The 13,728-nt window shown below is 42.4% G+C and overlaps 1 protein-coding gene across 3 annotated transcripts in view; it reads left to right on the forward strand.

The window, feature by feature from the left end:
• Positions 1-13,728, forward strand: part of MGAT5 (alpha-1,6-mannosylglycoprotein 6-beta-N-acetylglucosaminyltransferase) — a 242,963-nt gene that overhangs the window by 85,886 nt on the left and 143,349 nt on the right. The gene's annotated exons all lie outside the window — the stretch shown is intronic.

Raw genomic sequence — 13,728 nt, forward strand, 5'->3', positions numbered from 1 at the left:
TTTTATTGATATGGTGATGCTTCAGTGTCATATGGTACGCTCATCCAACAATGGTTCTGAAGCTTGCTTCCATGACATTGTATTGGGAAATGGAAGGGACCCAGTTGCATTTTTTGCGTCAGGTGGGGCTGTCCTTAGACTAGGGCTTCACCCATAGGGGCCGACTTCCCCTCTGCCCGGTGGGTGCTCCACCCCTCCCCCCCCGGCCCTGCCTCTTCCCGCCCCTGCACCACCCCGGCCCCGCCTCTTCCCGCCCCTGCACCACCCCCATTCCACCCTTTCCCCAACATCCCCGTCCCACCCCGCCTTTTCCCACCCCAGCCCCACCCCCATTCCACCCCTTCCCCAATGTCCCCACCCCTATTCCACCCCCTTTCCCTAAATCCCCGCCTCTGCCTTGCCTCTTCTCCGCCTCCTCTCCTGAGCGTGCCGCATCCCCACTCCTCCCCCTCCCTCTCAGAAAGTCCTAAGTGCCGCCAAACAGCTGTTAGGTGGCGGGGGGGTGGGAAGCGCTGAGAGGGAGGGGGAGAAGTGGGGACATGGTGCTCTGTGGGAGGGAGAAGGAGGTGGGGGGGGGAGCTTGGCTGCCGGTGGGTGCAGAGCACCCACTAATTTGTCTCGTGGGTGCTCCAGCCCCAGAGCACCTATAAAAATAATCCCACCTATATGTACAAAGTGATGGGGTATAAATTATCTGTTACCACTCAAGAAAAAGATCTTGGAGTCATCCTGGATAGTTCTCTGAAAACATCTGCTCAGTGTGCACTGGCAGTCAAAAAAAAAAACTAACAATGTTAGGAACCATTAGGAAAGAGTTAATAAAACAGAAAATATCATGATGACACTATTTAAGAACACAAGAACTACCATACTGGGCCACACCTGTGGTCCATCTATCTCCATATCCTGTCTCTAACAGTGGCTAATACCCGATGCTTCAGAGGGAATGAACAAAACAGGGTAATTTCAAGTTATCCATCCCTTGTCATCCAGTCTCAGCTTCTTGTAGTTGGAGGTTTAGGGACACCCAGAACATGGAGTTCCACCCTGACCATCTTGGCTAATAGCTATTGATTATACTTATCCTCCATGAATTTATCTAATTCTTTTTTTAATCCCTTTATACTTTTAGCCCCACAACATTCAATGGTTCCACAGGTTGTGTGAAGTAGTACTTCCTTTTGTTTGTTTCAAACTTGCTGCCTGTTAATTTCATCAGGTGTTATGTGAAGGGGTAAATAACACTTATTCACTTTCTCCATGCCATTTGTGGTTTTATAGACCATCTCATCCTTCCTTAGTTGTCTCTCTTCTAAACTGAACAGTCCCAGTCTTTATAATCTCTCCTTCTATAGAAGCTGTTCCATACCCTGAATCATTTTTGTTGCCCTTCTCTGCCCCTTTTCCAGTTCTAATGTATCTTTTTTAGATGAGGTGACCAGAACTGCACTCAGTACATTAGGTGTGGGCGTACCATGTATTTATATAGTGCAGTGGTTCTCAATCTTTCTGCTACTGTACTCCTTTCAGGAATCTGATTTGTCTTGAACACCCCAAGTTTCACCTCAGTTAACTCAGGCTTTGGCTTCAGCTCCGTGCGGTGGGGCTCAGGGTTTGGCCTTCTGCCCTGGACTCCAGTCAGTCTAATGCTGGCCCTGGTGGCCCCATTAAAACAAACTCGCTCACAGTTTGAGAACCGCTGATTATATATAGAACAGTATAAACAAGTCATTGTCTATAGCAAATATGGCAGGCGACCAGCTTGGCTTAACAGTGAAATCTTGGGTGAGCTTAAACACAGAAAGGAAGCTTACAAGAAGTGGAAACTTGGACGGATGACTAGGGAGGAGTATAAAAATATTGCTCAAGCATGCAGGGGTGTAATCAGGAAGGCCAAAACACAACTGGAGTTGCAGCTAGCAAGGGATGTGAAGGGTAACAAGAAGGGTTTCTACAGGTATGTTAACAACAAGAAAAAGTTCAGGGAAAGTGTGGAACCCTTAATGAACCGGGGCGGAGGGGGGCAAACTAGTGACAGATTATGTGGAAAAAGCGGAAGTACTCAATGGTTTTTTTGCCTCGGTCTTCACAGATAAAATCAACTCCAATACTGCTGTCCTGGGCAGCACAGCATGGGGAGGAGGTGAGCAGCCCTAAGAACAGGGGGCTACGAACTATTTAGAAAAGTTGGACATACATTAGATCTGGACCCATGGACTTGTGCGTCTGAGGGTGCTGAGGGAATTGGCTGATGTGATTGCAGAGCCATTGGCCATTATCTCTGAAAACTCGTGGCAATCAGGAGAGGTCCCAGACGATTGGAAAAAGGCAAATATAGTGTCCATCTTTTAAAAAGGGAAGAAGTAGAACCTGGGGAACTACAGTCTGGTCAGCCTCACCTCAGTCCATGGAAAAATCATGGAGCAGGTACTCAAGGAAACCATTTTGAAGCACTTGGAGGAGAGGAAGGTGATCAGGAACAGTCAACATGGATTCACCAAGGGCAAGTCATACCTGACCAACCTAATTGCCTTCTATGATGAGATAACTGGCTCTGTGGATATGGGGAAAGCAGTGGACGTGATATATCTTGACTTGAGCAAAGTCTTTGATACGGTCTCCCACAGTATTCTTGCCAGCAAGTTAAAAAAGTATGGATTGGATGAATGGACTATAAGGTGGATAGAAAGCTGGCTAGATTGTCAGGCTCAACGGGTAGTGATCAACGGCTCGATGTCTAATTGGCAGCCAGTATCAAGTGGAGTGCTCCAGGAGTCAGTCCTGGGGCTGGTTTTGTTCAACATTTTTATTAATGATCTGGATGATGGGATGGATTGCACTGTCAGCAAGTTTGCAGATGACACAAAGCTGTGGGGAGAGAGATGCTGGAAGGTAGAGATAGGGTCCAGTGACACCTAGACAAATTGGAGGATTGGGCCAAAAGAAATCTGATGAGGTTCAGCAAGGACAAGTGCAGAGTCCTGCACTTAGGAAGGAAGAATCCCATGCACCGCTACAGGCTGGGAACCAACTGGCTAAGCAGCAGTTCTGCAGAAAAGGACCTGGGAATTACAGTGGATGAGAAGCTGGATATGAGTCAGCAGTGTGCGCTTGTTGCCAAGAAGGCTAACAGCATATTGGGCTGCAATTAGTAGGAGCATTGCCAGCAGATCGAGGGAAGTGATTATTCCCCTCTATTCAGCACTGATGAGGCCGCATCTGGAGTGTTGCGTCCAGTTTTGGACCCCCCACTACAAAAGGGATGTGGACAAATTGGAGAGTCCAGTGGAGGGCAATAAAAATGATCAGGGGGCTGGGGCACATGACTTACGAGGAGAGGCTGAGGGAACAAGGCTTGTTTAGTCTGCAGAAGAGATGAGTGAGGGGGAGGGGGGTTGATAGCAGCCTTCAACTACCTGAAGGGGGGTTCCAAAGAGGATGGAGCTCGGCTGTTCTCAGTGATGGCAGATGACAGAACAAGAAGCAATGGTCTCAAGTTGCAGTGGGAGAGGTCTAGGTTGGATATTAGGAAAAACTATTTCACTAGGAGGGTGGTGAAGCATTGGAATGGGTTACCTGGGGAGGTGGTGGAATCTCCATCCTTAGAGGTTTTTAAGGCCCAGCTTGACAAAGCCCTGGCTGGGATGAGTTAGTGGGTGTTGGTCCTGCTTTGAGCAGGGGGTTGGGCAAGATGACCTCCTGAGATCTCTTTCAAGCCTAATCTTCTATGATTCTATATGAAATTTTAGTTTGTACTGACTTCGCTAGTGCTTTTTATGTAACCTTTTGTAAAATTAGGCAAATCTCCAGATGAGTTGGTGCACCCGCGTGAAAGACCCTGGTTGAGAACCACTGACATAGTGGCATTATGATATTTTCTGTCATGTTATCTCACCTTTCCCTAATTGTTCCTAAAGTTCTATTAGTTTTTTTGACTGCTGCTGCACATTGAGCAGATGTTCTCAGAGAACTATCCACAATGACTCCAAGATCTTTTTGTTGTGTGGCAACAGCTAATTTAGACTTCCATCATTTTGTGTATATATAGCTGGGATTATTTTTTCTAATGACTATGGTATGCCCAGACTTTGAATACTGCATGCATTTCTGATCACTTCATCTCAAAAGAGAGATTAGAATCAGAAAAGGTTCAGCAAAGAAATGCGTAGGTGTGAATTGCTGTGAATTGTGCGTAGTCCAAAATCCAAATTTATTTACATCATGCTCTTCAGAGACTATCTTGAACCCATTATGATTCAGTCCACTGCTGATTTTTACTACAGTTCACAGTATTTACGTCTGCTGTGACTGTGATTATCTATATATTGTTATCTCTGTTTAAAATCTGTCATTGCCATTTACTGAGAAACTTGATCTGTCAGTTCAGATGTGTGAAGTGATTTCTCAGTTTAGATGTGTGAAGTGATTCAAGAGACGCTGAATAAAAAATAATCTAAAACTTGACAATTGCTTGTGTGTGTTTTCTCTGATCTTTTCCATTTCAGTTCTGATTTTTGCTGAATCTTAATAAAATTACATTTCCTAAAACAGTTTTAAAAAGTAAAATCAGGTATTTAGTCCCAAGTTTAATCATCCATTTCTCTGAATCTTTTACCTACTATTGACAGCACTTATATATAGTAAGTTTCACTGTTTCCTTTGTCCCATGTTTGTGTGGGTCTTTAAACAGAAACTGAGAAGAAATAAAGATTATTTTTTTTTAAGTAGGGAAAATGTGTAAAACCCACAGATATTGGCAAGGGCTCCCACATGGGCATATTATCAAACTCTTGCTTTAAAAAAAAAAAAAAAGGTGAGGGGGGGAGGAAAGGCTAAACTTCAGGTTGATGCTGTCACTTTAAATCTGATATAACTGTGTGTTCCTAGGTGTTTTCAGCTTGCTTTCTTTGTCACCTATTGTGATGGAGAGTAGTCTTCCTTTTAGGCTATCTCAAGTTAATTGCTAATTAGTCATTGAGATTATTTCCTCTTCAACATTTTATCAAAGAGAAATCTTACTGGTGTTTCTTCTAGACCTGTACAAGGAAGTTACGATGCCCTAGATTAGGGCTGCACGCTCACGTAGTTAGGAGCCGTTCATTTTCTTTTTGGGTATCCTCTTTCACTTCAGTGTGGGCTGAAAGCACCTCTTTACAGCAGATGCCAGAGATGCTGGAAGGGCATGCCGTTTCTATTACTGCTTTGTTTCCTCTGAGAAGATTCTGGTGTTTCTGTGAATGTGTTTGCTCATGAGGTTGAGGTCACCATCCCCTAGGCAGCTGACTATTATATTGCTATGTGGCTTAGATAACAACTAGCCCTTGTTCTGTGATTATTTTTATTTGTGTCTGACAGCCTGCAGACATACCAACTTGTATTGTGATCCCATTAAATATCACAAGCTAAGCAGAGTTGGGTTAGATTGTATGGAAGACCGCCCACAAAGAAAGCCCAGATTTCTGCAAAGAATGGTGGTGATTATTCAGTAGGTGGTGCTCTTCCCTTTAAATCAGTACTTAGCCAATGTTCCATCATTAAGTAAGGGTGCTGTAGCCTCAGCTGATCAGCAAAACATAAAGTGTCACCTGTCATCAGAGGTTTCATAGCATTTTTTGTAAAATTAGGGTTGCATTAATGTGCTCTAGCCAAAATTCAAGTACACAGAATGTCATTAGCTAAATTTCCCCTGCAATTTCACTTGCCTGTGATTCATTTCCTGTTGTACATACTGATGTGGAATTATCTGGTACACGATCACAGAGGTCAGGTACTGTAGCAGAGACAGCTATAGCTCAGTGATGTGACAAATGATCTGTCTCTAATCCAGGGGTGGGCAAACTTTTTGAGCCGAGGGCCACATCTGGGTGGGGAAATTGTATGCAGGGCCAGGGGTTGGGATGCGGGAGGGAGTGCAGGTTGTGGGAGGTGGTGAGGTGGGCAGGAAGGGGCTCAGGGCAAGGGATTGGGGCAGAGAAGGGGTGCGGGATGTACGAGGGGGCTCAGGGCAGGGGGTTGGGGTGCACAGGGGTGCAGCAGGGAGCTCAGGGCAGGGGGTTGGGGTGCAGGAGTGGTGCAGGGTGTACGAGGGGCAGGGAGTTAGGGTTCAGGAGGGGTTTGGACTCCGGCCCAGCGCCGCTTACCTAAAGTGGCTCCGGGGTGGCAGCGGTGTGCACTGGGGCCAGGGCAGGCTCCCTGCATGCCTGCCCTGTCCCTGGCCCCGCACCGCTCCAGGAAGTGCTGCGGCCCCTGGGGGAGGTGGGGCGGAGGGCTACGCGTGCGCTGCCCTTGCCGTGCCTCCAGGTACCTCCCCCGAAGCTCCTGTTGGCCACAGTTCCCCGTTCCCGGCCAATGGGAGCTGTGGGGGATGGTGTCTGGAGGCAAGGGCAATGCACGGAGCCCTCTGCCCCCCCCCGCCCACGGGCCGCAGGGACGTGGTGCCGGCCACTTCTGAGCGCGGTGCAGGGCTCACAGATCCGGCCTGCAGGCCGTAGTTTGCCCACTTCCGCTCTAATCCTAACCTACTTCACAGGAAACAAACTTACTGTTTTTGTTTAAGAAAAGAGAGTGAGATCTTTAGTTAAACAGGTGCTATGTAAGTGCAAAGTAACAATAATTAAAATATATATATATACTTTGCAGCTTCACACATTTTATGTGCAAACTGGGGATTTTGAAGATGAAGGATTAAGATGTTTGCAATAAAGTATTTTCAATGACAGTATGACTAGTGCTCTGTTTAAAGAAGAATGATTAAGAATAATGCCATACTTGAGTTGGGTGTCCATTGGGCAGTGCATCGAATTAAGTCTCAAACTTTTAATATACATAACTATTTTATTTAAAGGCCAAATCCTTGTTAATGGTCAGTATTTATCACAGTAGTCAGAAGATGTTGATCCACTATTCAATGAAAGCCTCCCCAAACTGTTACCATGTATCTGAAGCCTCAGCCTTTAATAGCCATTAAACAATCACAACTCTCCTGATGCTTCCGTTTGTTTTGTCTCCTTGTGAAAATAGCCAGTAAATTTTAATTTTCACACAACAACATTTTTTTTAACCGATTTTACATATTTCCTCTATTTTATACCCGGTGTTCTAGACATGGGCATCTTTTAACTTTGGTTTGTTATGTACTTTTCTTTTTAAACATTAGAATAGTATAAATGGGGGTGGGTGGATGGGCAAATTTCTTGTTTTCATCACATCAGATAGGCACACATTCTTAGCTTCCCCTTCTACTTTTTAATTTGCACCCAAGTGATAACTTTCAGGTGCTTGCCTGTTTCCCTTCTCTGCAGTCTGCTCCAATTAGTGCAGTTGGCAGCACTGTAGAAGGCCCTTTTTCTTTTTGTTACTCTTCTCACTGTACTTTGTACACCACCGTACTGCAGGCAACATTGTTTTTTAATCTTGAATTCACCTACCTTATCTCTAGTTTTACTCCTTCGGCATTGTACTTTTGTGCAGGTTCCTTGCTCTCCTTTTTCCCTTCGATCTGATATTAGTGGCAATGCCCTCTGGAGCCCTGCCTTTAAATTACATTTGTGTAACTGTTTAACATATTCATTGTAACTCTGTTTAAATGTTGTTTGCCTGGCCAGGATGGATCAGGCATAACCATTTTTAAATTGGTCCGTTCCTAGTTTGGAACAAGTTATGAATAAAATTTTAAAATGCTTTATACTTGGTTTGCCACTTAGCCACACAGATCATTTTAAACTCTGCTAATATATCTTAGAGCCCTCTTCTGAATGGATCTTTTAAGTGACTGGCATCTGCTGCCTTTTAGGTAATTTGAACGTTCTTCTGTGGCTCAGTGAGACCTGAACTATTGAGGTATGGGCCAGGTAAACACATTTGGTTCCCCATTATTGCTGCCTAGCCCTGTAGGGTGGAGTCTATTTGAATGTCAATCCAGTTGTTTTTCAAGGCTCTGTCATTAAAGACCTACCATGGTAGCATTGTCTCGGCCTTCCCTAGGAGCCATCAGTATTTTCTCTAGCTAACTTTTTTTTGGGTCACTGTCATTCCTTTTGAATATGGAAATCTAATTAGTTTATGTTGTCACCAATGGCTTAATACTAAGACCCTGACTTTAGTGGGAGAGGATGCTAGACTGATGCTCAATCTTCCACTTAATTATCAAGAAGCTTTACATATGAAATATTCCTTAACAAAATTATAGGGGAACAGAATTTCAGTAAATTCCCATGAGTGATATGTTTTAAAATAAGGTGTTTCTGATTACCATCTTGCTTCCATAATTTCACCCCCTCTGCTTTATCATCAGGCATGACTTTAACAGCCAATATCATGGGAACAGTTAGGTTTAAAGGTTAATTCTTTATGCTGTTTAAAAGCTGGGGTTTCAAAATTTTAGGTGGCACATTATATGAACTGTTTTCTAGCTTTAGAAATTTCAGAGAGATTAATGGGAAGGCAGGGAACCTGAGGGCAACAGTAATAAGAACATGCATTTACAGAGGCTAACAATGTGCTCAACACGATGGTTCCAAAACACTTAAATGTTTTAATATCAGCAATCATCCCTAGCCCTCTGTCACAGTTCAGGGCAACTGCACCTCTGTTCCTCTTCTGTGGACCAGCAAGGGCACCTGCTCTAGGCTTCATTCTCCTCTGGCTTTCTCTTCTCTTGAGTGGAAATATCTTTCTGACCAGAGTATTCCAAGTTGCACGGACCCCTAACTATACTGTGACATCCAAGCCAGAGACTCTGCCTAAGCAGGCCTGCTTAGTTTCTCTTCAGAGACTAGTAACAGAGTAATTGCCCACCATTATAAGGTACCACACAGCACTTCGTATGCAAGTCAATTTAAAATCACTATAGAGAAAACACATTTAAAAACAATTAACCCCCATTCCCTCCCCCTCCCATGCATGCTAATAAGCTTACTAGAGATCACCCCAACTCTAACATGAGCTCTGACAGGAGCAGTCCTTCAAAATCCTATCCAAGGGGTTTCCTCATGGTTTCAAGTTCGTTACAGCTTCAGCTCAGATCAAGCACAGAGTCTTCCCTAAGGATTGGAGCTCTCTATGGACCTGTCCATTTGCACAATCAGGAAGAAGGCCTGGAGTCTATTTAAAACCAGGCTATTTACCCTAAAATCCTTTATCTGTTGGTTCCTTGGAGAATTCAGTTTGAACTAGTATATACAAACCTCTCCAGGAGGTGTCTTCAAATGGCTAATAATGGAAGGAATTACATTAGCGTCCCTCTGCTCCTAGAAGTTACATGTGATTCTATAATAATACATAGAACAACTGCATTTTTAATACAATTGACCCCAAAGGTACTAATTCTAATTCAGTAATGTTCAAGTTGACTCAGTAAAGTTTAACTTAATTCCATAAGGTTTGTTCTGGATATTGCAGGATATTGTCAGTTTGTCACACCCTCTATCTAGAGCAAGTGCTTAATGGCAATCAAAAATTGCATTGGTCCAAAATCCAGAGCTTGCTATATCAGTGCCAAAAATGCATTGCTACTCTGGACAACTGACACCTTTAAGATCTTTTATGTTACATAACTTGTAAATGGAGCTCCCATCCTATACAGCAGTGTTTCTCAACCTGGGGGTCGTGGGATGGGTTTAGGGGGTTGCAAGCATGGACGGCATTGGGGTTAGGAAGCAGGGCAACTACTTGGGCCCCCATGCTACAGGGTGCCCTGGGAAGTGAATGTATGTGTTTCAGCCATGTGCCTCGCAAGGATGCTGAAGTCCTGTGGCCAAAGCTGAAGGTACGGGGTTGAAAGTTTTTTCTAGTGTGGGGAGGGTTTCATGTTTTGTTTTGTTTTAAGCCCAAAGGGGGTCACCAGCTCAAAAAGATTGAGAGAAACAGCCTTTCCAGACAGGCTGCAAGAAATTGGACCTTAAAATCACGTTGATAACTATTTAATCTTTTTCTGTCACTCTGCTCCAATGTGACTGTTTTTTAAAGTTTTCAGTTATTAACATTTATATAAAAATGCTTTACAATATGTTATGTATATATATATATATTGACACATATTTCAAAATATGAGCGAGCGCGCGCGCTCTTTCTCTCTCTAGATATAGATATGGATAGAATTTTTTTTTTTTTATTTAGTACTCTCTGTGCTTTCACTTGTTATGGTCTTTGGAAGGCAAAGAAAACAGTATCAATGAAAGAAGATGTACGTTGTTGGAGCATCCTTAAAATAGGTGCAATTCATTTTCTTTTCGGGTAGCTTTCCTTAACTTTAAACTTAACAGCCTTTCCACAGAAACTTTCTCTTGTTTGCATAAATATTTGACTGCTGATTAAAAACTAATTAGAAACACTAAAAACCATATGACAAAACTAAACCCAGTGTAAAGCAAGTGAATCTTTGCTTATGAATTATAATTGAAAATTCTACCACATGTCAAATTACAGATCAGAAAACCATTTGATTTTAAAGTTATGAAAAGAAGATAATTACACATTTTAAACCTATTTTTGCATGATTAACAGCGTAATGGTAGCATCTATTGAATAATGTAAATTCTTGAGATAGTGCCATAAATAGGCAAACTCCAGTACATTCACAGTTTAGGCCCGCACTGTAATTCTTGTATAGTTATGTCCTTTTGTCCCCTTTCCCACATTGTCATGAGGTAAAGACAATCTGTCAACTTTTCTGTAACATTTTCTGAATTCTGAATTGTATACTTTTTATTTGTTATTAATTAATCAACTTCCTCATATTCTTCCTATGTTGTTTTGCACAATATGCAGATATATAGAGAATTTTTTTCCCCACTCTACTTGCGTGGGGTGGCTCTGGTGATATGGTATATAGCATTATTGGTGTAGGGTATAAAAGTCAGAATTTGCATGATCAGGAAGAAGCCGAATGTATAGGGCCCTACCAAATTCACAGCCATGAAAAATGCGTCCCAGACCGTGAAATCTGGTATCGCCCCAGGAAGTCTGGTCTTTTGTGTGCTTTTACCCTATACTATACAGATTTCATGGGGGAGACCAGCATTTCTCAAACTGGGGATCCTGATCCAAAAGGGAGTTGCAAGGTTATTTTAGGGCTGGGTCACAGTATAGCCCCACTTACTTCTGTGCTGCCTTCAGAGCTGGGTGCCTGGCTAACAGCTGCTGCTCTGTGGCTGCCCCCCAGCAGCAGTGCAGAAGTAAAGGTGGCAATACCATACCAGGTCACCATTGCTTCCGTGCTGCTGCCTTCAGAGCTGGGCATCTGGAGAGTGGCAGGGGCTGCTGACTGAAGGCCCAGCTCTGCAGGCAATAGCGCAGAAGGTAAGGATGGCAGTACCTTACCAGGCCATCCTTACTTCTGCATTGCTGCTGGCAGTAGCTTTTCCTTGAGAGCTGGGATCCCAGCCAGCAGCTGCCACTTTCCAGCTGCCCAGCCACCAGCAGCAGCGCAGAAGTAAGGATAGCAGTACCGCAACCCCCTCTACAATAACCTTGCGACTCTCTTCCCACCCCCCCCCACACACACTCTCCTTTTTGTATCAGGACCCCTACAATTACAACACTGTGAAACGACACATTTAAATAGCTGAAATCATGAAATGAATGGTTTTTAAAATCCTATGTATGAGAAATTGACCAAAATGGACCGTGAATTTGGTAGGGCCCTAATGATGTAACAGTGTGAAAGTTGATTGCTGGCTTTGCTCAGTCTGAATGAGAACTGAGCCCTGTTTATAGGGATGGGATATTTTTCATTCACTGGAACATCCCATAGACTGTTCATTTCATGGTACACAAATGTGAAGCTAAATCTCATTATTGGAGCATTTGAGTGTAACATAAGGATTTGGGTACTATGCTGCTCAATCAAGAGGAATAGTTTCCTTGCTTACAAATAAAAAGTGTAAAATAACTTGATCCTGGTGATTTACATGTCAAAATAAGCACTGAATGCTAAGTTCTAGCTGCTGCTTGCAGAGTTTCTGTAGCCAGTGTTGCAAACGAGGAATCATTTATCACTTTTAACAGTTTAATTTGTGCTGCAGTCAGGATTGTTAATTTTGACTGGTTTTAAAACAAGAACTCACAAGTTCATTGGCATACTCAGGATAACTCGTTACAAGCGTGTATATTGCCCACCCTATTACGATAATATCTGAATAGAAAAGTGTGTGTGTGTGTGTGTGTGTGTGTGTGTGTGTGTGTAAATTACCTGCATATATCACTATATAAGCAGATGTATAATACAAGTGTATATGCACACACAGATACAGCATGTGTTAATGTATATGGATACAGTTTTATCTTAATTATAAAGACATACACATAGCTTTCCAGTTATGTAAATTATAGAAATTCCAGTTTGTGATCTGTTTCTTACAATGTGCTTCACAAAATAGTTACATGGATCAGTTCTGTGACCAGAGGAGCTTATATCTTAATTTGGACAAAATAGAAAAATAGTTCTTACATAGGGTGATTGTTCATGAATGAAATTTTCCTGAGTGCTAATATTAATTCCAGTCTAGTTTTTATGTCTTGATTAATTTAAATCTCATCCATGACGATCATAAATAGTATCTGAGCTATCAACTAGTTTTATATGTAAATATTCCAGGACTGTCAAGTGTTTAAAAAAATTATTGCAATTAATCATGCTGTTAATAATAGAATACCATTTACTTAAATATTTTTGGTTGTTTTCTACATTTTCAAATATATTTATTTTAATTACAACACAGTATACAAAGGGCTCATTTTATATTTATTTATTTTCGATAAATATTTGCACTATAAAAACAAAAAAAAGTATATTTCAATTCACCTAATATAAGTACTGGAGTGCAATCTCTTTATAATGAAAGTTGAACTTACAAATGCAGAATTATGTACAAAAGAAACCGGCATTCAAAAATAAAACTATGTAAAACTTTAGAGCTATGAGTCCACTCAGTCCTACTTCTTGGTCAGCCAATCACTCAGACAAACAAGTTTGTTTACATTTGCAGAAGATAATGCTTCCTGCTTCTTGTTTATAATGCCATCTGAAAGTGAGAAGAGACATTTGCATGGCACTATTGTAGCCAGCGTCACAAACTATTTATGTGCCAGATGCGCTAAAGATTCATATGTCCCTTCATGCTTCAGCCATTACTCGAGAGGACATGCGTCCATGTTGATGATGGGTTCTGCTTGATGATGATCCAAAGCAGTGTGGACTGACACGTTCATTTTCATCATCTGAATCAGATGCCACTGGCAGAAGGTTGATTTTCTTTTTTGGTGGTTTGGATTTTGTAGTTTCCGCATCGGAGTGTTGCTCTCTTAAGATTTCTGAAAGCATGAGCCCCATCTCCGATTTTGGAAGGCACTTCAGATTCTTAAACTTTCGGTCAAGTGTTGTATCTATCTGTAGAAATTTAACACTGGTACCGTCTTTGTGTTTTGTCACATCTGCAGTGAAAGTGTTCTTAAAACGAACAACATGTGCTGAGTCATCATCAGAGACTGCTATAACATGAAATATATGGCAGAATGTGGGTAAAACAGAGCAAGAGACACACAATTCTCCCCCAAGGAGTTCAGTTATAAATTTAACTAATGCATTATTTTTTTAACGAGCGGCATCGGCATGGAAGCATGTCCTCTGGATGGTGGCCGAAGCATGAAGGAGCATATGAATGTTTAGAATATCTGGTACATAAATATTTTGCAATACGAGCTATAAAAGTGCCATGTGAACATCTGTTC

This window comes from Trachemys scripta, chromosome 11 (genome assembly GCF_013100865.1).
Source record: "Trachemys scripta elegans isolate TJP31775 chromosome 11, CAS_Tse_1.0, whole genome shotgun sequence".
Classification (NCBI taxonomy): Eukaryota; Metazoa; Chordata; order Testudines; family Emydidae; genus Trachemys; species Trachemys scripta.